The sequence below is a fragment of the Scyliorhinus canicula genome, chromosome 28, assembly GCF_902713615.1.
Source record: "Scyliorhinus canicula chromosome 28, sScyCan1.1, whole genome shotgun sequence".
Taxonomy (NCBI): domain Eukaryota; kingdom Metazoa; phylum Chordata; class Chondrichthyes; order Carcharhiniformes; family Scyliorhinidae; genus Scyliorhinus; species Scyliorhinus canicula.
This window is the reverse complement of record NC_052173.1, coordinates 6509981-6532349: the sequence shown is the minus strand read 5'-3', so window position 1 is coordinate 6532349 and position 22369 is coordinate 6509981. Positions and strand designations below refer to the sequence as shown.

Genomic DNA, 22369 nt, shown 5'->3' with positions numbered 1-22369 from the left:
CCCCCCCCTCGGGTCCGCCCCCCTCCCTCGGGTCCGCCCCCCTCCCTCGGGTCCGCCCCCCTCCCTCGGGTCCGCCCCCCTCGGCCCCGCCCCTCCCCTCGCCCCCCCCCCCCCCCCCTCCCCTCGGACCCCCCCCACTCCCCTCGACCCCGCCCCTCGGCCCCGCCCCCCCCCCCAAGGGCGCCGAAGTTCAGCTTGCCGGGGGCGCCAGCAACCCTAGGGCCGGCGCTGGTGGCGCATTGGGTTAGCACTGCTGCCTCACAGCACCAAGGTCCCAGGTTTGAATCCCGGCCCTGGGTCACTGTCCGTGTGGAGTTTGCACATTCTCCCCGTGTTTGCGTGGGTTTCACCCCCACAACCCAAAGATATGCAGGGTAGGTGGATTGGCCACTTTAAATTGCCCCTTAATTGGAAAAAATGAATTGGGTATTCTAAATTTATTTTAAAAAAAGAAAGAAAAAAATAAATAATTAATAATCTTTATTGTCACAAGTTGGCTTACACTAACACTGCAATGAAGTTACTGTGAAAAGCCTCATTCCGGCGCCAGAGGGAGAATTCGGAATGCCTAATTCACCTAACAGCACGTCTTTCGGGACTTGTGGGAGGAAACCGGAGCGCCCGGAAGAAACCCACGCAGATACGGGGAAAACGTGCAGACTCCGCACAGACAATGACCCAAGCCGGGAATCGAACCTGGGACCCTGGAGCTGTGCCACCATGCTGACACCAGAGGGATGTTGATCTTTGAGGCGAACAGCCATTATTAGGTAGATTGTAAATGGTATGAGGGCCATTGTACAACCTTGCTTGACCCTAGTGGTAATGCAGTGTTACAAGAGGCAATAATTCACATGCCTTGTTAATGTGTCCTGCACAAACCCCCCCCCCCCCCCCCCCCCCCCCTCTTTTTACACCCCCTTTTAATGGTATGGCACATATACCTTGTATTGTCTCTGCTCACTTTCCTGCCAAAATGTCTTGTGTTGCACTTTCATCTGCCATAGAATCCCTACAGTGTAGAAGGAGGCCATTCGGCCCATCGAGCCTGCCTCTGCCCACTCCCCCACCCTATCCCCGTAACCCCACCTAACCTTTTGACACTAAGGGACAATTTAGCATGGCCAATCCACCTAACCCGCACATCTTTGGACTGTGGGAGGAAACCGGAGCACCCGGAGGAAACCCACGCACACACGGGGAGGATGTGCAGACTCTGCACAGACAGTCATCTGTCTGCTTATTCCAGCAACCTGTCCTCTTGAGATCTATTACTATCTCACGTCATCTGCAAATTTCAAAATTATGCCCTGTACCTCGCAAGTCCAAACCCTAAGTCTGAAAAACAGCCAGTTACCACAACTGTTTTCTGTTCCTTGGACAATTTAGCATCAAGCATCTACTGCCCCTTTTATCTCATGGGGCTCACCTTTACTTGCAGCCCTAATATGTGGTACTTTATCAAAAGCCTTTTGAAAGCTCGGGTGCATTATATCAACTGCACCACCCTCATCTACCCTCTCTGTGACTTTATTGAAAAAACAAATGAAGTTATTCAAACTCTGAACAGATCTGTGCTGAATTTCCTTAATTACCCTGCTTATGCAAGTGGCTGTTAATTTCCTTCCTAATTAAAAAAATGTTTTACCATTCTCCATTATTGACTGGTCTGTAACTGCCAGGTTGATTCTTCCCACCCTTTATTTTTTTCGAACATTTGCAATTCTCTGGTCCTCTGCCACCACCTGAGTATCTAAGGAGGATTGGAAAATTCTGGCCAGCACCCCTGTAATTTCTACCCCTACTTTCCTTGACAACCTAAGCAGGGCGGTTGGGGGGGGGGGGGGGGGGATGATGCTGTTGGTAATGTGTGTATGCCTGCCTGCTAATTTGTAGTGGTTTTATTTGGCTTAGGGATTGCGGGATGTCTTGCTATTGTAGCATTGGGCTTAAACAAGCTGCGCAAAACTGACCAGAAGATGTCAGTGCATCTGATCCACATGAGAGTGGCTGCACAGGGCTTTCTGGTGGGAGCAATAACACTGGGTAAGAGATGAGCACTCATTAAATCATTCCGCAGACTGCCACAAAATGTCCTTCGCAAATACCCCAGGGGGAAGATTTTTGGGATGCTGGTGATATTTCAGGAGTGAGAATTTTTTTAAATTTTTAAAATTCCCTCCTTTTTGAAACAATGATTGAAATTGTCCGCAGGAAATGCACCTCGTGGGAACACGGCTGATTGTGGGCTCTTTCCCTGCCAAAGTGCAGGATCACCATGTCGGCTTGCTGAGCTAGTGGAGGAGTGAGCTGCTGCTGCACTGTTGCCAGTGGCTGATTGGCACCTCCTTCACCTCAAACTCCCAAGCATTGGATAATGCTTCCGTCTTATTTCTTCCCTCCCTCTCCTGTCTTTTGTTTAACTTTTACTATGGGACGTCTGAGCAGTTGCTCCTTAAGCGGCGTTTCCATACACTGTGGACAGTTCGAGTGGGGGGGTTGCAGTTGGAATAACCCCCATGCGACCCATGGGGGTGACCCGATTGATCTCCTGGTGAAGCTCATGGAGTATGAGCTCCCCTCACTGAGGAGTGGAAGCTGGCCAGAATCTGAACCGGTATCTTTGGATGGCCTCGCCTGGGAGTGGATGTACTGCCCCACTGTGTTGCAACCTTTTCTTTAACTAAATAAACAAATGAGTTTAAGCCTTTTCTGGGCTCCTGTGAATATTCTAGGAGTGTATGGAGCCTTGAGGGTGATAGTTTTGGACCTGTATCTATATATTTTCCCCACAATCCTTCACCCCTTTCACTGATCCCTCTCCTGTCCTATCCTGTGTTTCTATTCTTCCTTTCCCCCCCGTTGAGTTTGCCTATTGATGGAAATGCCTCTTGAGCGTTCTACTTAATATAGTGAGACAGTCCGAGTCAGCAGCAGGCTCCCTGATTATGAAGCACATCTCACCCAGAGCCACTCACATCTTCGCCTCGTGACCCCACAGCTTTCTGCAGGGAACAATCACGAGCTAGGTCCCTGGCCAACCTCGCGCTCCCTTATCCCAGAGAGAGAGAGGTTAACGGTAGCTCATTGTCAACTCCTGCAGAGCAAGTGACAGATGCCGTAGACTCTGGAGTAGATCGATGGCAATTGGACTTGAGTCTTTCAAGTAGGAGCGGCTAACCATGAGCAGGGTTTGGGGGTTGGCTGAGTAAGCTACTGTCCAGGTGTATCATACAGTTTAGAGCAATTGTTCAAGATTACTAATTGCATCAAAGCATCCTGCATTTTGACAGTTCGGTAGGTTTCCACTTAATTAAGTTTGACAGCACCCTCTTCCTTCTGCCCTTTCCCACCTGTTCTCCATTTCACTGAGTTGTAAAGTTGGGCTCAGTGAGGCCCTCTCCTCCTCCTCACTCCCTGCTGGCAATGATTTTCACAGATATGTGCTCCCCTGGCACTTTGCCCAAGGGCCCCATTTTTAATGTGAGTTGTCGGTCGGTTTTCTAACTGTGTAGGCGCATCACACGCTAGCCCAATCCTCCCTCTACTTTCCAGTAGCGATCTCTGAGGCTGATTCCTCTCTCTCTCTCTCTCTCTCTCTCTCTCTCTCTCTCTCTCTCTCTCCCTCTCCCCCCCCCCCCCTCACCTCCCAGCTTTCGCACACTGACATCGAAGGGAAGACGCCAACCATTCCTTGGTCGCAATTGGCTAATTCAGCAGAGACTGAAGATGGGTAACTGGGACCTCTTGGGACTTGCAAACTGAGCCGAAAAAGCAATGTTAAAAAGAGAAACAGAAACTCCCATTGCAGTAGCCCAGTAATGCTGAATTTTCAATCTTTTCCAGGTGTTGTCTACTCTATGTACAATGAGCGCATCAGGAAACTTCGGCAAAAATAGCGACCCCTCCCTGCAAAAGTGAGAGTCTTTTTGGACAGTAGTCAGGCCTGTGAGCATGACTCGACTTATTTAACTGATCTGCAATGGATTTTTGAAGCATGTTATACGCCTCACGTTGAGGCGCGAACACTACAATTTGTTTTCATTAACCTAACTTGAGGCTTTTAATAAAGCTTTTTTTTTTCTGGGTGCTACGCAGAACTACACGCACTTTCTTCCCAAGACCTTTTTTCCCCATTACGGGTGTTTGCTGATTCCTGCAATGTGCTCCTGGGAGATGCACAAAACTCACTCGTCAAGATTATTATGTGGGGAATGTGCAGCTTGAGAGGCCGCAGAAACAAAACTTTGCTGCCTGTTGTGCTTTTTGTTCTGACTCTGCATCTGCTCACAGCCACACACCTCCTTCGTCAACCCTCTTTGCGCTGACACGCCAAAAATCCTGCTGGAGGTGTGAGTACTGCATCCCCTGCACAGTACTTCCTGCTGAGAACCTGCCTGCTGTGTAGTCAGCTTCCTCCTGCCCTGTTGTTCCTCCTTCCTCCTTCCTCCTTTCCCTATTGTTTTTCTACTTCTACTTGAAATGCGACCCTGTAGAGTGTCCGGACATTTGAATGCACCCCGAGTGTCCATTGCTGATTCATGACATGTCCTGACTTCACTCTTACCTTTGCTAAAACCCTCATTCATGCTTTTGTTATTTCTAGTATTGCAATCCCAAACCAGAACCCAACAGTTGCTCGGATACTGGACAGAAACCCCAATATAGTATTTGAATTGGGTAAGATTGTGGGGAAAGAATACCTCACTCCAGGAACAATTGCACAAAGAAATAGAGATATGGTATATTAGAACAAACTTTATTACTACACAGTATTTTTAAAAAATATATTTTTATTCTCCTTTTTCACATTTTCTCCCGAATTTACACCCACCAACAATACACAATAATCAGCAACAGATATGTCAATCCCCATAACAATAACAACGATCCCATCCTCCCAAACCCCCAAACATCAGCCCGCATGTTTACACAAACGAATGACAAAAAGGAATCCGGGATTACCCAAAGTCATCCTTAATATATACACAGCCTCCCAACCCCCACCAACTAATGTTTGATGTTATCCAGTTCTTGAAAGTGCATCATAAGTAGTGCCCATGGGCAGCATGGTGGCGCAGTGGGTTAGCCCTGCTGCCTCACGGCGCCGAGGTCCCAGGTTCGATCCCGGCTCTGGTTCACTGTCCGTGTGGAGTTTGCACATTCTCCCCGTGTCTGCGTGGGTTTCGCCCCCACAACTCAAAGATGTGCAGGATAGGTCAATTGGCCACATTAAATTGCCCCTTAATTGGAGAAAATGAATTAGGTATTCTAAATTTATTTTAAAAAATTAGTGCCCATGATTTGTAGAACCCCTCTGTCCTTCCCCTCAGTTCAAACTTAACCTTCTCAAGGGTCAAGAATTTCAACAGGTCCCCCTGCCACGCCAGGGCACAGGGTGGAGAGGCCGCTCTCCATCCCAGCAGGATCCGCCTTCGGGCGATCAACGAGGCGAAGGCTATGATATCTGCCTCCGCACCGTTTCCAGCCCAGGCTGGTCCGACACCCCGAATATGGCCTCCCGGGGACCTGGGTCCAGTTTCACGTGCACCACCTTGGAAATTACCCTAAAAACCTCCTTCCAGTACTCCCCTAGCTTTGGACAGGACCAAAACATATCAACGTGATTAGCGGGACCCCCCCCCCCCACCCCGCAACGCTCACACACATCTTCAACTCCTTCAAAGAATCAGCTCATCCTCGCCCTTGCGAGGTGCGCTCTATACACCACCTTCAGCTGTATCAGCCCCAACCTCGCACACGAGGTGGAGGCATTCACTCTCCGGAGCACCTCACACCAGATCCCCTCCTCTATAACCTCTCCCAACTCTTCCTCCCACTTCGCTTTGATCCCCTCCAGTGGTGCCTTATCCTCTTCCAAAATAGCTCCGTACACCGCTGACACTACCCCCTTCTCCAGTCCCCTTGTCGACAGCACCTCCTCCAGCAATGTGGAGGCCGGTTCCTCTGGGAAGCTCTGAAACTCCTTCCTGGCAAAATCTCGAACCTGCATGTATTTAAACATTTCTCCCTGCTCCAGCCCATACTTCGCTTCCAGCTCCCTCAGTCCTGCAAACCGACCCCGAAAGAAACAAATCTTTGAGCATCTTAATCCCCTTCTCTTCCCATTTTTGAAAACTTCCATCCCACTTCCGTGGCTCAAATCTGTGGTTTCCCCCGAATCGGCATTTTCCTTGACCCTGCCCCCAACCCGAAGTGTTGGCAAAACTGCCTCCAGATTCTCAATGAAGCTATTATTACCGGACTCCCTGAGGATTTCCCTGGAGCTATCGGGAGCGGCGCTGTTGCTAGTGCTTTCATTCCCAACCCCCTGCACAAACTCTCCTCCATTCTGACCCACTGGGAATCAACCCCTCTGACCCAGCTCCGCACTTTCTCCACATTTGTCGCCCAGTAGTAGTACATCAGGTTTGGGATATCCAAACCCCCTGCCTGCCTGCCTTCCCCTCTGTAGCAGCACCTTCCTCACTCTGGCCACCTTCCCTCCCCATATGAACGAGGTAGTCCTTCCCTCAATCTATTACTACACAGTATTAAAATAGCTTTATAACACATCCGAAAATAGCTTATAATAAACCCTAAAAGAATACTACTCAATATAGTCAGTACAATACGCTTAATTGCTATCTTTATTCCCACTTAAACAACAGGAAAATAGACCATCTCATCTCTCAATCCACTGTAAATACCAATGGCGCAGAGGAATACTTGCTTTACAGAGTTATTATTTGAGAATGAGATCTCTTGGCACTGTTTTACAGAACAGATCAGACTCCGGTGCGTAGCCCTGCAGGAACTCTGGCTGGATGTCTTCAATAGCTGTTTAAACTGGCTTGTTTCAGTTCCCTATTGTCCTCGGACAACTCTGCACTGCTTTAAATACAGTTTAAACCATTTAACCAACCAACAGTAAGAACAAATTGCCTTACATGGTCTCAGCTTTAGCAAGATCAGAACTCAACTGAAAATGCTTTCTCAAAAAGCTCTGATGCCTTAGCTCCACCCAGCAATGACATCATCTCACCGAACTGAAATCTAATTAACTCCCCAGTGAAACCCCTCAATCAAAACTAAATTGCATTAGCCCAAGCTTTTACGGTGGTTAATTGCACTTCTGTCTCCTAAAAGCGTTGTTGTCTTTCAAAACAAGCTTCTTTTAAAAACATGACTGCAGCAGTTAAACACACTCTAAGCCAGGTTTTAACCCTTACTGCACCAAATACGTACAGTGCAATAAAGCTGAAATTCCTACATTCGTTACACTATACTTGACTATTCCAATGCTCTCCTGACCTGCCTCGCATCTTGCACACTCCAGAAACCTGTAGTCATCCAAAACCCTGTTACCCTGTTCCCCCCCCCCCCCCCCCCCCCCTCCCGAAGCTTCTGCTCTCTCGCTCCATTCTTAAGAGATCCCTGTAAACCTATTACTTTGACCAAGCTTTTGGTAATTTCTCCATGTAACTCCTTTGTAACTTGTGTTGAATTTTGTTTGACAATACACAGTCGGGTGATAATACAGAGGTGGAAAAAGGAATTCTTGGGGCTAAAAGGATCAAGGGATATGGGGGAAGGCGGGATCAGGGTATTGAACTTGATCAGCCATGATCATAATGAATGGCAGAGCAGGCTCGAAGGGCTGAATGGCCTCCTCCTGCTTCTATTTTCTATGTGTCTGTAATCTTGGTAACAGTGCAGATACGTCATCTGAAGCTGATCGCTACCTCAGATATACCTCCCAAGGTTGGGAACAGACTGGTTTAGTCTCAGTCTGTTGCCATGGCGAGGGGCGGTGTCGGTAGTTAGGGAATGGAGTTTGGAGGAGGGACTGAAATCAATGGCTTCAGGCTTCCCAATATTTAATTGGAGGGAATTCCTGCTCATCCGGTACTGGGTGTGGGATAAGCAGTCTGATCATTGAGACAGTGGAGGAGTCGAGAGAGAGGTGGGGGTGAGGTAGAGCTGGCTGTCCTCAGTGTACATGTGAAAACTAACGCTGTGCTTTCCGATGATGTCACTGAGGGACAGCACGTCGATGTGAAATAGGAGGGGGTAAGGGATAGATCCTTTGGGGGGGGGGGGGGGAACACCAGAGGTAACGGTGCGGGAACAGGAAGAGAAGCCATTGCTGGTGATTCTCGGACTACGATTAGATAGATAAGAATGGAAGCAGGTGGGAGCCGCCCCCATCCAGCTGGATGACAGTGGAGAGGGTGTTGGATGGGGTGGCCAACCCGTGTCAAAGGCTGCGGGCAGGGAGAGAAGGACAAGGAGAAAAGTTTCCCTTTGTCCCAGTCACACAGGATGTCATCTGTAACTTTGATAAGAGTGGTTTCAGTATCGGGAATAAACCTGATTGGAGGGATTCAAACATGGAGTTTCGGGAAAGGTGGGTACAGATTTGGGAGGTGACAACATGTTAAAGGACTACGGAGAGGCAAGGAGGGTTGGAGATAGGAGGGTAGTTTGGCAGCAGGGTAGCATGGTGGATAGCATAAATGCTTCACAGCTCCAGGGTCCCAGGTTCGATTCCCGGCTGGGTCACTGTCTGTGTGGAGTCTGCACGTCCTCCCCCTGTGTGCGTGGGTTTCCTCCGGGTGCTCCGGTTTCCTCCCACAGTCCAAAGATGTGCGGGTTAGGTGGATTGGCCATGCTAAATTGCCCGTAGTGTCCTAATAAAAGTAAGGTTAAGGGGGGGTTGTTGGGTTACGGGTATAAGGTGGATACGTGGGTTTGAGTAGGGTGATCATGGCTCGGCACAACATTGAGGGCCGAAGGGCCTGTTCTGTGCTGTACTGTTCTATGTTCTATAACGATAGAGGTGTCACAAATTTTATTTGAGCAGAGTAGTGATGGTGACAGATTTAAAGGAGAGAGGAACAACAGCTGAAGAGAGAGAACTGTTTACAATATCGGCGAACATGAGGACATGAAGGAAAGTTGTGAGGGCTACAGTTTAATGGGATTAAGGTTGAGTACAGGAGGGGTCTCATGGGCAAGATGAGACAGTCAGCTTTGTGGTAATAATCTGGATAATGACTGGGAATAGGAAGCCTGGAATAGGAATCTCAGAATAGTCATGGTCAGAACATGGGAACTGAATGTTACGATGAATTGAGCTGGGGCGATTTTTTATTTTTTGCACCGCAGATGAATGCACTGTAACCACAACCCACCAGTCTCATTACTTCAACTCACTCTGCTGTCTCTTTGGAAACTGGATGAGTACTTCTATGTGGGATCTGGATTGCAGCCGTTGACGTCAATGAAGCAGAAGAATTCCTTCGCGCCTTGGTGCCATTTTAAGCTGTGCAATAGTTGGGTAGAGAGCCACAATAGACAAATTGTTGCCTTAATCCCTGCCCAGATAACTTCAATCAATGTAAATACATAGGGCGTTTGTCAAATGTGCTGACCAGCTGGTCACCAGTGTTGTGTCTCTTTTGGACACTTCGATGCATCAATTGCTATCAAGCCTGGTATCCTTGGGCAACAAACCAATGCCTTGTTTCATCAGACTGGACACTGGATGGCAGTTCCCTAATCAGATCATTGATACTTCTCTTTCAAAGAACAAAGAAAGGTACAGCACAGGAACAGGCCCTCCGGCTCTCCAAGCCTGCGCCGGCCATGCTGCCTGTCTAAACTAAAATCTTCTACACTTCCGGGGTCCATATCCCTCTATTCTCATCCTATTCATGTATTTGTCAACATGCCCCTTAAACATCAGGCTTTTCCCCAGGGTAGAGGGGTCAGTTACTCGGGGGCATAGGTTTAAGGTGTGAGGGACAAGGTTTAGAGGAGATGTACGAGGCAAGTCTTTTTACACAGAGGGTAGTGGGTGCCTGGAACTCCCTGCCGGAGGAGGTGGTGGAAGCCGGGACAATAGTGACGTTTAAGGGGTATCTTGACAAATACATGAATAGGATGGGAATAGAGGGATACGGACCCAGGAAGTGTAGAAGATTTTAGTTTAGACGGGCAGCATGGTCGGCACGGGCTTGGAGGGCCGAAGGGCCTGTTCCTGTGCTGTACTTTTCTTTGTTTTTTTGTTATGATTTGCATGACATACATTGAAATGTCATTTCCCCCATCTGCCAAACTTGAATCACAACCCCTCCACCCTCCCAGCACACATTCGCTGCCCTTCCCACCATGTGTGCACTATTTCAGATACCCTTGGAAAGTGGCGAGTGCATTCCTCACCATGTTTGGGTTACTACCTGTTTGAAAGACCCAGCCCAGAGGTCTGTATACAAGCCCCCACCCCCATTTTCCCGCAGTTTAGAAACAAACGTAACACTGTATAGACGTTAGGAATTCATTTTTGTGCTGCTGTCAAAAGCGCAGCAAAACCTCCTTATGAAGCGTCGGAATGACGGCAGTGTACATTTAACAACATTTACAAGGCATTGGTACTCGAAATTCCAGGATTTCATGTCCGCGGCATGTCTCCCTCCAGTGGATGCGGTGAGCCTTCGGTGGGATAATATCCCACTGGGCGAGAGAGGCTGTAAAACCCTGACCCAGGTGGAACGTGGAATTGAAAAACAATGAGAAGCGTCCTCTCGCGTACCTCCAAAGAAATGCTTGACTATTTTCCACACTGCACATGTCCCAATGGTGTAAATCAGTCTGTTTGTTACACGATTACTTAATGGCAGTCACAGTGCCCCAGGTCCTCTGCCAACAATAAAACTGTTGACAAAAGAAATGTCGATTGTTTCTGATATTTAAAAATAGATTCTCTGTCCACCAAGTGCTTCAGCGGTGAATTTAGTCTCTGGCTGTCCAGCGTAACTATGACAAAAGGAATTCATCTTAATCCTCTGACACTATCAGTTTGAGATCGCTGTGAGAATCACGTGTGGTTGTCCATGTCACTCAGCAGAGAGAGTTCCATCGGTGTTCCAGATCCAGTCTAAGTGGAAGAGGAGAGAAAATGTGAGGGGGGGGGTGAAATTAGTTGGTTGTACAGACTTTATCTGAAGTTGCTGTGGTTCAAATTGCTCCGACTTCACTTTTAAATGAATCAATTGGTGGGGTGCTGAGTGCGCGACTCCTCCCTGAACTTAGCCAGGTCAGGACGTGTGGGTGCAACTACAGGCCTCAGTGTCCTTGGGATCAGGAGGGGTTGGGGTAGGTGCACGGAATCAATCCAGGTTCCTGCCCCTGATCACTGTCCAGTGATTCTTGCTGGGAAGTGCATGAGGTCAGGAGCAATCTTGGCTGTGATGCATCCCCAAGTTCAATAGCTGCTGTTTGGCCTCCACCTTGGAATGGGTGAGGTCGCGGGGGCTCCTGTGGAATCTAAACCCATCGGACTGGCCGAATCTACTCAATATCAATAAGTCAGCACTACGGAATTGGCCTCAGAAGGAAGGACCTGGCTCGTCCCATCAGCCATTGTACAGTTAGCCTGAAAAAAGGTGCAGGAAGGGAAGCACGGTGGCACAGTGATTAGCAGTGCTGCCTCACGGCGCCGAGGTCCCAGGTTCGATCCCGGCTCTGGGTCACTGCCCGTGTGGAGTTTGCACATTCTCCCCATGTCTGCGTGGGTTTTGCCCCCACAACCCAAAGATGTGCAGGGTAGGTGGATTGGCCACGCTAAGTTGCCCCTTAACTGGAAAAAAATGAATTGCCATGTTTTGCAAAGGATACAGCTTCCGTAATGAGTCGTGGAACCGACTCCTCGTACCCGTAAAGTGCGCATTTCCCATCACTTTTTGCGAAAGCAGCATCACTCTCAGAATGCTTCCTGAAAACCAAAGTGTTCAATGTAATTAGTGGGGACTTGAGCGTCTTTGTCTTATCCAGGGTCAAATTGCAGGTTGGTGGAATGAACACCTTTACTGTGCGAGTTACACATGGAATTGGTTTCCATCCAGTTCCCAGTGGGCACGGCCCAATAGTCCAAAACTGCCCCACATTTAGCGCATTAACAACCCCACCCACCTTGCAGAGGCTGCAGGATGGTGAGTGCGAAATGATAGATGTAGAATGGCTGCAGTAGAAGTGAAGGTGAGGATCTCTTTCAATTCCCAGAATTTTATCTTAATAATAATAATAATCTTTACTGTCACAAGTAGGCTTACATTAACACTGTAATGAAGTTACTGTGAAAAGCCCCTAGTCGCCACATACCAGCACCTGTTCGGGTCACAGAGGGAGAATTCAGAATGTCCAATTCATCCAACAGCACGTCTTTCAGGACTTGTGGGAGGAAACTGGAGCACCCGGAGGAATCCCACGCAGACACTGGGAGAACGTGCAGACTCCGCACAGAGAGCGACCCAGCCGGGAATTGAACCTGGGACCCTGGAGCTGTGAAGCAACAGTGCTAACCACTGTGCTGCCTAGCATGTTAACCCCATTAATGTAATTAATAAGAAGAGGAGTCAGTCATTTGCACATTTTTGGTTGGGAACAAATCAACAATTCCTGCTCCTGATCACTATCCAGGAACTCTTGCAGGAAAGCATTTATATCTGTTTATCTGACTGTGTGTGTGTCTCTTGATGTGCTCATCAATATGTACATCTGTGTACCTGTATGCCTGTGTTTTCATGTGCCTCTGTGTGCACAGCCACCTGTGTATTTGCACGTGTGCGTGTATGTGCCTGAACTTGTTTCTGTGTGCACTTGTGTCTGTCTGTCTGTATGTGTGTGCTCATGTCTGGGGCCCATGTGTCTACGTCTACTCCTGAAACATCTTGTGCGTACTGCCATGTCTCTGAGTCTGAGTGCTGTTTGTCTGCATGCCTGTGTGTTTGTGCCTGCATATCTATGTATCTTTGTGTGTGTATACACGTTTGCCAGTGTGCACTTGTCATTGTCAATATGTGTACATGTATGGGTCTATGCGTGTGACACATCGGTGAGAACGTGTGCACCTGTATGTGTATCTGTGTTTGTACCTGTATGTTTGTGTGCATCGGTGGGTGTGTTTGTGTGGATGTGCACCCCGTGTCTGTGCATGTCTGTGTGAAAGCCCTGGCGTTGGCATATCTGCGTGTCTGTATATGTGCCCATTTCTGTGTGCAAGTGCGTGCTCTGGACTGTGCATGTGCACCGTGGTGTGGTACTTGTTTTGGAGTGTGCATGTTCACTTGTGCATGCATATTGGTGTGTGCAAGTCTCTGGGGCGAGTTCTGTGAAGACGACGAGCAGGGAACATGGTAAGGGTGATATAGTTAGGCAGGATGTGAAATTCTGATTCCCTGATGGCCGGTTGAGATAGAGTGGTAAAGTGTTTGTGACATGTCGAGCCTCAAGCTGGACTGTGGTAGGTTTCTATGGTAGACATTTGCATGTCATGATTACTCATCCACTTGTTCCAGTCCTGCTCTTGGGTAAAATCAGTGGCTCACGAGAATCCCGTGGCACCCAGTTCATCATCATTTAAAGGTGGCATGCAACAGTCAGCTCTGTGTCATTGTGGCTAAGGTTTTTAAAATAAATTTAAAGTACCCAATTATTTTTTTCTAATTTAAGGGGCAATTTAGCGTGGCCAATCCACATAACCTGCACATCTTTCAGTTCTGGGGGTGAGACCCACGCAGGCACGGGGAGACTGTGCTAACTCCACACGGACAGTGACCCGGGGCCAAGATTGAACCCGGGTCCTCGGTGCCATGAGGCTGCAGTGGTAACCACTGTGCCACCGTGCCACCCTATGCAGTTGTGACTAAGGTAAGCAGGTTTCTAAGTTGAACTCTGTGGCACAAGGCGGTGGGTTATTATATGTTAGTGTTCGGCTACAGGGAGGTGCGATGGAGGGAAGGCAGGGTGGTGTTGGGTGTAGGAAGGTGGGAGCAAGGGTGGGCAGGGTGGTGTTTAGGTGCAGGAAGGTGCAATGGACGGAAGGGTGGACAGAGGGTGATGTTTGGGTGCAGGATGTGGGGGGAGGAGGGAAAGCGGGGCGGGAGGCCTAGTATTCTGGGTGTGTTGGTTCTGCAAGGGGGTGGGTAATCATGGCAGGAATTGAAATGAAAATCGCTTATTGTCACGAGTAGGCTTCAATGAAGTTACTGTGAAAAGCCCCTAGTCGCCACATTCCGTCGCCTGTTCGGGGAGGCTGGTACAAGAATTGAACCGTGCTGCTGGCCTGCCTTGGCCTGCTTTCAAAGCCAGCAATTTAGCCCAGTGTGCTAAACCAGCCCCATTGGAAAATGGAAAAAGGGCCCTAAGGGTGGGTGGGTGCTATTAATGCTGGGGTCCTGAGGGTTAAATTGGGGGTGCTCTGTGGCAGAGGGAACAGTCACAGCCAAAGGGAGAAATTGTACAAATAGGCAGGTTCAGCGTCGGGGTCGGGAATTGCAAGGTTCCTGGGATGGGCCACAGGATCATATGGGATCATTGGGATGGACACAGGTGGAGACACAAGGGGAAGAGATAACATACGTAGGGAAATGGTAATAGGGTCAAGGGTCACCAATCAGAACGTTTATGTTGGATGGGTCAAAGGTAATGAGGGCAAGGATCAAGGTGCCAGGGAAAGAGTAGCAGACACAGGATCAGCATCGGAATATAACGTGCACCACAATTTTAGTGTCTCTTTTGAAATGCACCTTTTCTGAATCTATGATTGATTGGAGAAGGGTTGTTTTGGATGGCTGGAGTTCATTGATCAATTAAGAGAACAATTTGGTGACGAGCAGGCAGTTTGGCTGTCTTCACAGTGATTTACTGCCAGAAGCATTGGTCTGCTTCATTCCACTTGCCTGCAGCCCCGGGAGCAGGAGGACAGTGTGTGGAGAAAGGAGAGCTCTTTCTGTTCAACAGCAGAGGCCACAAGACCAACAGCGGTCAGCAGCAGTGGGAGAGTAGCTTGGTCTGCACTCAGACCTGCAGGCAAAGCATTGGTGAAGACAGGCAGTGGCTTGCCAACTCATCCAGAGGACAAGAACAAACTAGCTCCAGTTGTCAGGTGATGCATGAGGATGTTCCGGGACATAGCCACTGAGATATATAAGATTGCTCATCAAGGTGTTCGTATGGATTTGGAGGGAATCGCATACCAGTGGCCCTCAAGGTTACAGCGGCACTTAATTTCTATGCCAGCGATGAGGGTATGACAGGTGACGTATGTAGCATCTCACAGGTTGCCGTGCATAAAGGAGGTAATTGATGCCCTATTTAGACATGCCAATCATTTTATACACTACCACAGAGAAAGGAAGCCTAGTTGCAAGGTCTGCTATGCTCGGTGTCATTGACCTTCCTTGAGTGCAAGGTGTCACTTACTTCTCTCATGTGACCATAAAAGCGCCCTGGGGTTAGCGAGCTGCATTGCAAATTCTGAAAGATTTCACCCGTTGAATGTAAAACTGGTGTGTGACCACAGGAGAGTCGCAGAATTGTTACGATGCAGAAGGAGGCCATTTGGCCCATCGTGAAGGCACCTGCTCTCCAAACGAGCATCTTGACTTAGTGCCATCCCTGTGCCTTTTCCCTGTACCCCTGCATATTTCTTCTATCCAGATAATCATTGAACACCCTCTCGAATGCCTTGATTGAGTCTGCCTCCACCACGCTTCCAGACCCCACATTCCAGACCCCGACCACTCGGTGTGGAAAAGCATTTTCTCACTTCACACTTGCTTCTTTTGAAAATCACTTTCCATCTCTCCACCTGTCCTCTCACCTTCACTGATTGATGCACATAGACACCCAGGTCCCTCTGCCTCCTGCACCCCTCTTAGAATTTTACCCTTTTGTATGGTCTCTCCATATTCTTCCCACCAAAATGCATCACCTCATGGAACACTGCAGGTCTGTGCTCGTTTCCCAGGGATCTGTCACGACCCGTACACCTTGCGCAACTTTTAGCTGCCAGATTTGTTTGAGGTGCAGGTCAGGTTGGATGGAGCCAACATCTCACACACCATTGAGCTTCTAAAATGGGACTCCACACCCTTGAGCTGTGTGGAGCGGCTCTGCAAGGTGCACTCCAGAAAGTGTCACTAATAGTGGTCTGTATGACCAGGCTCTGTCAGATGTTACAAGGGAAAGAGCACAAGAAAGATCAGCCCTCCTCAGATAAGCAGGATTTGTTGGAAGAGCACATAAGGCCCATGGTAGGACATGCAAGGGACGCCAAAGATACTCGACACAAACTTTGCGTAACAATGCCAGTTCTGCATGGCCATCGCCAGGCATCCATCACCTTGGCTGCAGACCTCGCCATGCCATCCTCCCTTTCTAAATTAACACTTACCTGGCTGTCCTCAACATCAAGAATGGCGACTGGAGCAGTGTCATGTCCACTCAGTGAATGCTGATACCACAGACATTTTTAGGGGAAGTGGACATCCATGTCACAGACTACCTTACCCAATTATTCTGACCCAACACCATCACTCAAGTGCTTTGAATGCAACTGTACCTGCCTCATTTATAGCCACTGAGCGTAAAATGGACTAGTATCCTCCAGAGTGCACGGAGAGTGTGTGGTGGGTGGGCGGCTGTGCCTGCATTTAAATCCATGTTCCATAGAATGATCATCAGAGAAGTAACACTTCACATGATTCAGTCAAGACTGCACAAAAACGCAACACATCTCATTCAGGGGAAACGTCTGTATCTCTACCTTCTTGCTAGCTATCACATTGTGAGAGACGGGTGTGCCATGACTGTTACATCTGACACTATGGGGCAATTATGAGCCCACGTTAGTTGTCGGTGAGAATGACGACGCAGGCACAAAATCTAGAAAGAATCTGAAAACACGATTCTCCGGAGCGATCACGATTTCAGATTCCGGGACGTCCCCCCCCGCCCCACTGAATATTCAGCATGATGTCACGCTGGCACCATTTACAACAGGTTTATATAACTGTGAACCTGGCGGGGATTCTGGAGGTGACCTCGCAGTCGGTCATCACCCTCCAGGCTGTTAATGCTCGGGGCATCAGAGAGGACGTGGGCAACACTTTCCAGTTCAGCACGGGGCAGGGGTTGGGGTTCAGTGTCTGAATTTCAGGGGGAGGGGGTCACTCGCAGGCCTTCCCTTCCCTTCATGTGGGGCACCCCTTGCTTCAGTGGGTCTGAAGGCTGGCATCGCTTCCCTTGTCCACCTTGCCGGGCTTGTGACCAAATCACTGCTGAGGGAGTGCCCCTCCTTGGTGGGAGGAGGTGGATACTGGGGGCAACTGTGAGGTTCCTGGGTGGGGTTTCATGGGAGGCCCGGCTGTAAGGGCAGTGTGGGGGACTCAGGAATGGGTTGCCTGCCTGTCTCATGAGGCATGAAGACCCTCTCACTGGGTGAGCCGGGGGGGGGGGGGGGGGGGGGGAAGACTAACTGCAGTACGAACAGAACCCCACACTCAGGCTTGTCAACTCTGCATCCCTGGTGACCTGGGAGAATGAGGGTGCCCTCTAGGGGTGTGGTCGTCCTGCTAATTGCAGGATTCACTTGAATCAGCTGTGCCTCCTCTGCTACAAGAGGCAGCCATTTTCCTGAAATGCAACCTCACCCTTCCTGCCTACGGCCATACGTGTCTGAAAATGCCCAATCTCGTCTGATCTCAGCAGCTAAGCAGACTCGGGCCTGGGAATACCAGGTGCAGTAGGCTCAGCGGATGCAAGTTGTTTTGGGCTGCACCTTTTTAGATTTTTGAAAAACCTTTTGGTGCCGTTTGTTTGCACTTTAGCCCCATACTCTTGATCTACGGGCACCCCGTACAGAGAGGGGTGAGGAGGGTGCCAGTCCTCCTCATGAACCTGCTCATGGACCTTGCCAGAGACAGACCCTGGCAGCGAGTGACCAACCCAACTGTCTGCCACTCTTCCACAGCTTCATTCACGACCGGATATCCCTGGAAAGGGAGCATTCAATGTCCATGGGCACCATTGAGGCGAGTCCTTCCGTGCACGCTGGGCACCGCTGGGATACTATGTTGACGCTCTGAAATCACATTGCAGTTTGATGTTTTAAGTTTCATTTGTGATTTGTTTCGGTTTAAGGCAGCATCCCTTGAAGGGGCTGCCCCTTTTAATTTGTCCCTCAGTTCTCTTAATTTTTAGTTTATTTGGCTTCCACACAAAAAGTTGGAGCCAAGTTCTTAACCCTTTAGAAGCGTTGGCCCCCAAGCATTGAACTGAAATGCTCACAGAAGCATTAACATTCCACAGATGACACTGAGGTGAGCCCCTACGCGAGGCGCGAGGGTGATGTCTACCGTCACTCACCCTGTTCAAGGTCATGACGGGGGGCATCTTTGAAGTTCTCCGTGAGGATGCAGATGCTGGTTCCATGCATCCAGTCAACTGCACTCACATAAGGGGATTCGCGTGGGTGAATGACCCAGGTCCTGAGAGGGCCGAGATCAGGTCACTGTCAGAATGACCCAGGTCCTGAGAGGGCCGAGATCAGGTCACTGTCAGAATTCCCTATCGCTCCCTTTGGTCTTCCCTTTTCAGAAACCTGTCGAGTTGACTTTACAACTCATGGCAATCGAGCAGCAGAGATATTGATGGGCTGCTGCATGTGACAAAGGCCAGTGCCCTGCAGAGGAGGGGGAGCTGAGCCTCTTTGAATACTGTCAAAGGGTCTTCCGACATCGATCATCCTACCTGCAGATGTCGGAGCTTCAATGCCGGCGAAGACTGTGTCTGTCCCACGAAACAGTGGACCACCTTTGCCATGTTTGTGAGAGCTGGCACCATTGCACGTGGCCCTTAAAGTAATGTCCGCTTTGAACCTCTATGCGAGAAGCTGGTTTCAGCGCAGCAGTGGTGACCTGTGCGGTATCTCCCAGTTAGCCACACACAAATGCAACAGATGCCCTTTATGAGAGGGCCCACATGTATATCAACTTAGACTGGGACCAGGCAGGCCAGGATGTCAGGGACTAGCAGGCATGCCCCAGGTGCAGGATCGTGCGTCACACGGCGGCAAAGAATTCCACTCCCTCAATGTCCAGCTCGTACCAGGAGGTACCCACTCAGAAGGTGGTGGATGATGTCTGTGCAGGAGCCACAAACAACTGTGGAGACTCGCTATGAGGCTGATTGGTCAATGCATGTGCTTGTCAAGCAGGTGATTGGACTGTTCAAGATGCGGTTCCGGTACCAGGACCGGCCGGGGGATGCTCTCCAATACAGCCACTGGAGGGTCTGCTGCACTCTCCATAAAGGGACCGGGGGGCACATCTCATATGAGGAGGAGTGCTGTGAGGGGACAGCCCATGGAGGTCTAGGGCCATGGACAGGACCCACATGGGGCGAAAGTCTAGGGAACCCCACATGGGTTTGGGGATGAGCAGGACTAGGGAATAGCTCTCCCACCGTGAGGTGTGACATCTCATCAGTACTGCGTGCTGCGGGAGGTCATCGTGATGGTTCCTACATTCATGGGCAGGGCACTAAAGCCATCGGCCGCACCCTGCAGGCATCCCTCTGTGAATCGGGGCTCCCTCTGTGAATCGCGGTGCTGGCCTCCTGGCAGCCATACCCTCCAATGGATGTGGAAGAAGGGCTGTGAGGCGTTTTTATGGAGCTCCCCACGGATTGTCCCGGGGTGAGCCTATTAGCAGCAGAACTCCACGAGCTTGCCATGATTCACGTGGTTAAATCATTATTTTCCCCAGAGGCTCAATATTCCGGGGAATTTCCCACTGCTGGCTCCGCCGCGTTTTGCACCGTTTTCTCACCAGAACCAACATTGCCAAATGTTGATTAGATTTCCCCTCATGATAGTCCCCCATACATTCTCTATGAATGTTTACAGAAAACACTATCTTGTGCTTTAATTTATCAGTTCAAAGTAAAATGGAAAACGCACCAGTAGTACCGGAGTGCTGATCTGTCAGAGTACCCAACAGTAGCAGCTGAGGGCGAGGTAGTTTGCGCACTGTCCATCCTAGTTGCCCTGGGTGACTGTGACAGACGTCCTCTGGAGGCATCGGGCCTTGAGGGCAGGCATACAGGGAGGGGGTCTCCTGCACAGGGAGCAGGGGCATCCCCCTCAGCCTGGCCTGCTGGAGCTGTTGGGGTGAGTGGCAGAGGGCAACGCCACTTACCCTGTGATTGATTGTGCTGAGGTGAAGGCAGCTGGCACATGTTTATCTCCATCTGGGTGCAGAATGGCACTTCCATCTCTCCCTCATGGGTGCCTCGTGCCACCCCCACTCCACAAATCTACACGCAAAAACCTCCGCGGACCGTGTGAGTGTAACTGCGCTGACAGAGGTGAATGGTGAGGCAGGCGATGATGCATCCGATGGGCTGCTGGTTACTTTGACCCCAGACCTGGAGAACTGTGGTTCCTGTACTGGCTGTGGCCTGATCCTTGGATGGTGATGACCTGCAGTGGAGAGCAAAAGGAATCAGGTTAGGAATCATCACAGTTTGGGTTCTTCACATTCACCCTGTGGGTCCATTTGTTTGCCTCATCCTCCTTCCTCTTGCCTGGTCCAGCCTCACCATCTACTAGCAATCGTGCTCCCTCCTCATCGGCAATCTCCGCCACCTCCTCCTTGGTCGCTGTGAGGAGCCTCCGGTCTGGAGCTCCTCCTCCTGTGTGCCTACTTGCCCTGGGTCTGCTTGACAAAGTGCAGGGTTAGTGACATGTCCACTGAACCCACTTCCCTGCATGCATCCCCATCATGCTTCCAATCCTGTCATTCTGACTTTGTATCCAAGTGCATACAAAAGGCAATTTCCAGACACTTTGAACTCCATTACCATGTGGTACTAAGGCTGCCCACTCACATATATAGAGTATTGACAACCACGCGAGAGACTCTTGTTGAAGATGGGACACTGGCACTTGCTTGCTGATCAGAGCAGGTCATTGGGCTGTTTCCTGCACTGGACCCAAGGTCGGCGGATGACCCCACAGTTGCTCACCTTCTCTAGTGGGAGGACTTTCTTGTGCCATCCTCCAAGAAAGAGCATGTAGCTCACGGTGGGTCTGACCAATGAAGAGCTTCCCTTGCAACCTCAAATGTATTTTGCAAGCACACCGCTGGCACTTAGAATTTTAATTATAATTGTGTGGGGGAGGCAAATGAGTGAAAGTGGAAATGGTGCACAGGTCTGGTCAGGACATTGGAAATGACACCCTGTTGACAAAACCCTGGCTGTGTGTGTGTATGTGTGTCCATGTCACTGTTTCTGGGTGTGTGCGCATTTGTGTGCGTGCGCATGTATGTGTGTGTATACATGTGTTTTTAAAAATAAATTTAGAGTCCCCAATTCTTTTTTTCCAATTATGGAGCAATTTAGCGTGGCCAATCCACCTACCCTCCATATCTTTGGGTTGTGGGGGAGAAACCCACGCAGACACGGGGAGAATGTGCAAACTCCACACGGACAGTGACCCAGACCCGGGATCGAACCTGGGACCTCGGTGCCGTGAGGCAGCAGTGCGAGGCACTGCGCCACCATGCCACCTTGTGTGTGTGTGTAGATGTGTCTGCTTCTGTGTGCACACGTGTGTGCGTGCGGGATCAGCTGTGAGGTAAATATCCTGCTGAAGTTGATGACTGTGAGCAATGAGCACTCGGCCAAGTTCACAGAATAGTGCTGGAACCATTCTGACCAGGTCTCCATTTGATGAGACAAGTGGCTCTGGACTCAAAGGTACAAAACACTGATTGGAGGCCGATTTTCAAGTTCAGCCCACATCAGCACAGGCTGCTGATGAACAGGAAAGTGGCAGTGAGGGGTGGAAGAGCTGGGAGCTGGAACATTTTCTACATTCCAGAGCAGAGGACAAATATCAGGAAGTTTTGAATATAAGATGCATATTCAACACATCGATTTAAAAAGCAGTCATCACTCACCAAATGATCATCAGTGCCCCTTCAACAAATCACAGCATGCAAGGATCAATGGCAATCTACTGCAGGCGCTAAAGCAATTTTACAGTGCCGGCATGACTGCAGACTAATGTGACTGAACTATAACTGCACCAGGTTAATTGTGCCCATCCAGAGAGGAGAGTGCGGATATCATTTAAATGCATCAGTCAGAAGCAGAAGCTAACGGACAATTTGTACTTACTGGTGTCCTCAGGGGCTGCCTATAGGAAAGACATACATGACGATGAAACACCACACATGGACCAGCGACAAGAATCATCGAATCCCTACAGAGCAGGAGGCCATTCTGCCCATCGAGTCTGCACCGACCCTCTGAAAGAGCACCCTACCCAGCTCCACTCCCCTGCCCTATCACCACATAACCCCACCCAACCTGCACATCTTTGGACACTAAGGGACAATTTATCATGGCCAATCCACCTAACCTGCACATCTTTGGACACTAAGGGACAATTTAACATGGCCAATCCACCTAACCTGCACATCTTTGGACACTAAGGGACAATTTAGCATAGCCA

The 22369-nt window shown here is 49.7% G+C and overlaps 2 long non-coding RNA genes across 2 annotated transcripts; one reads left to right on the top strand and one right to left on the bottom strand.

The window, feature by feature from the left end:
* The first annotated feature begins 1910 nt into the window (after positions 1 to 1910).
* Positions 1911 to 4109, top strand: LOC119958212. Its single transcript, XR_005458978.1, has 2 exons — positions 1911 to 2046; positions 3847 to 4109. It is a non-coding gene; the product is annotated as an uncharacterized LOC119958212 (long non-coding RNA).
* A 6219-nt stretch (positions 4110 to 10328) lies between these two features.
* On the bottom strand, positions 10329 to 22088 carry LOC119958239. The gene is made up of 2 exons (XR_005458983.1): positions 22033 to 22088; positions 10329 to 10942 (listed from the first exon to the last, which is right to left on the bottom strand). It is a non-coding gene; the product is annotated as an uncharacterized LOC119958239 (long non-coding RNA).
* Positions 22089 to 22369: the final 281 nt, after the last annotated feature.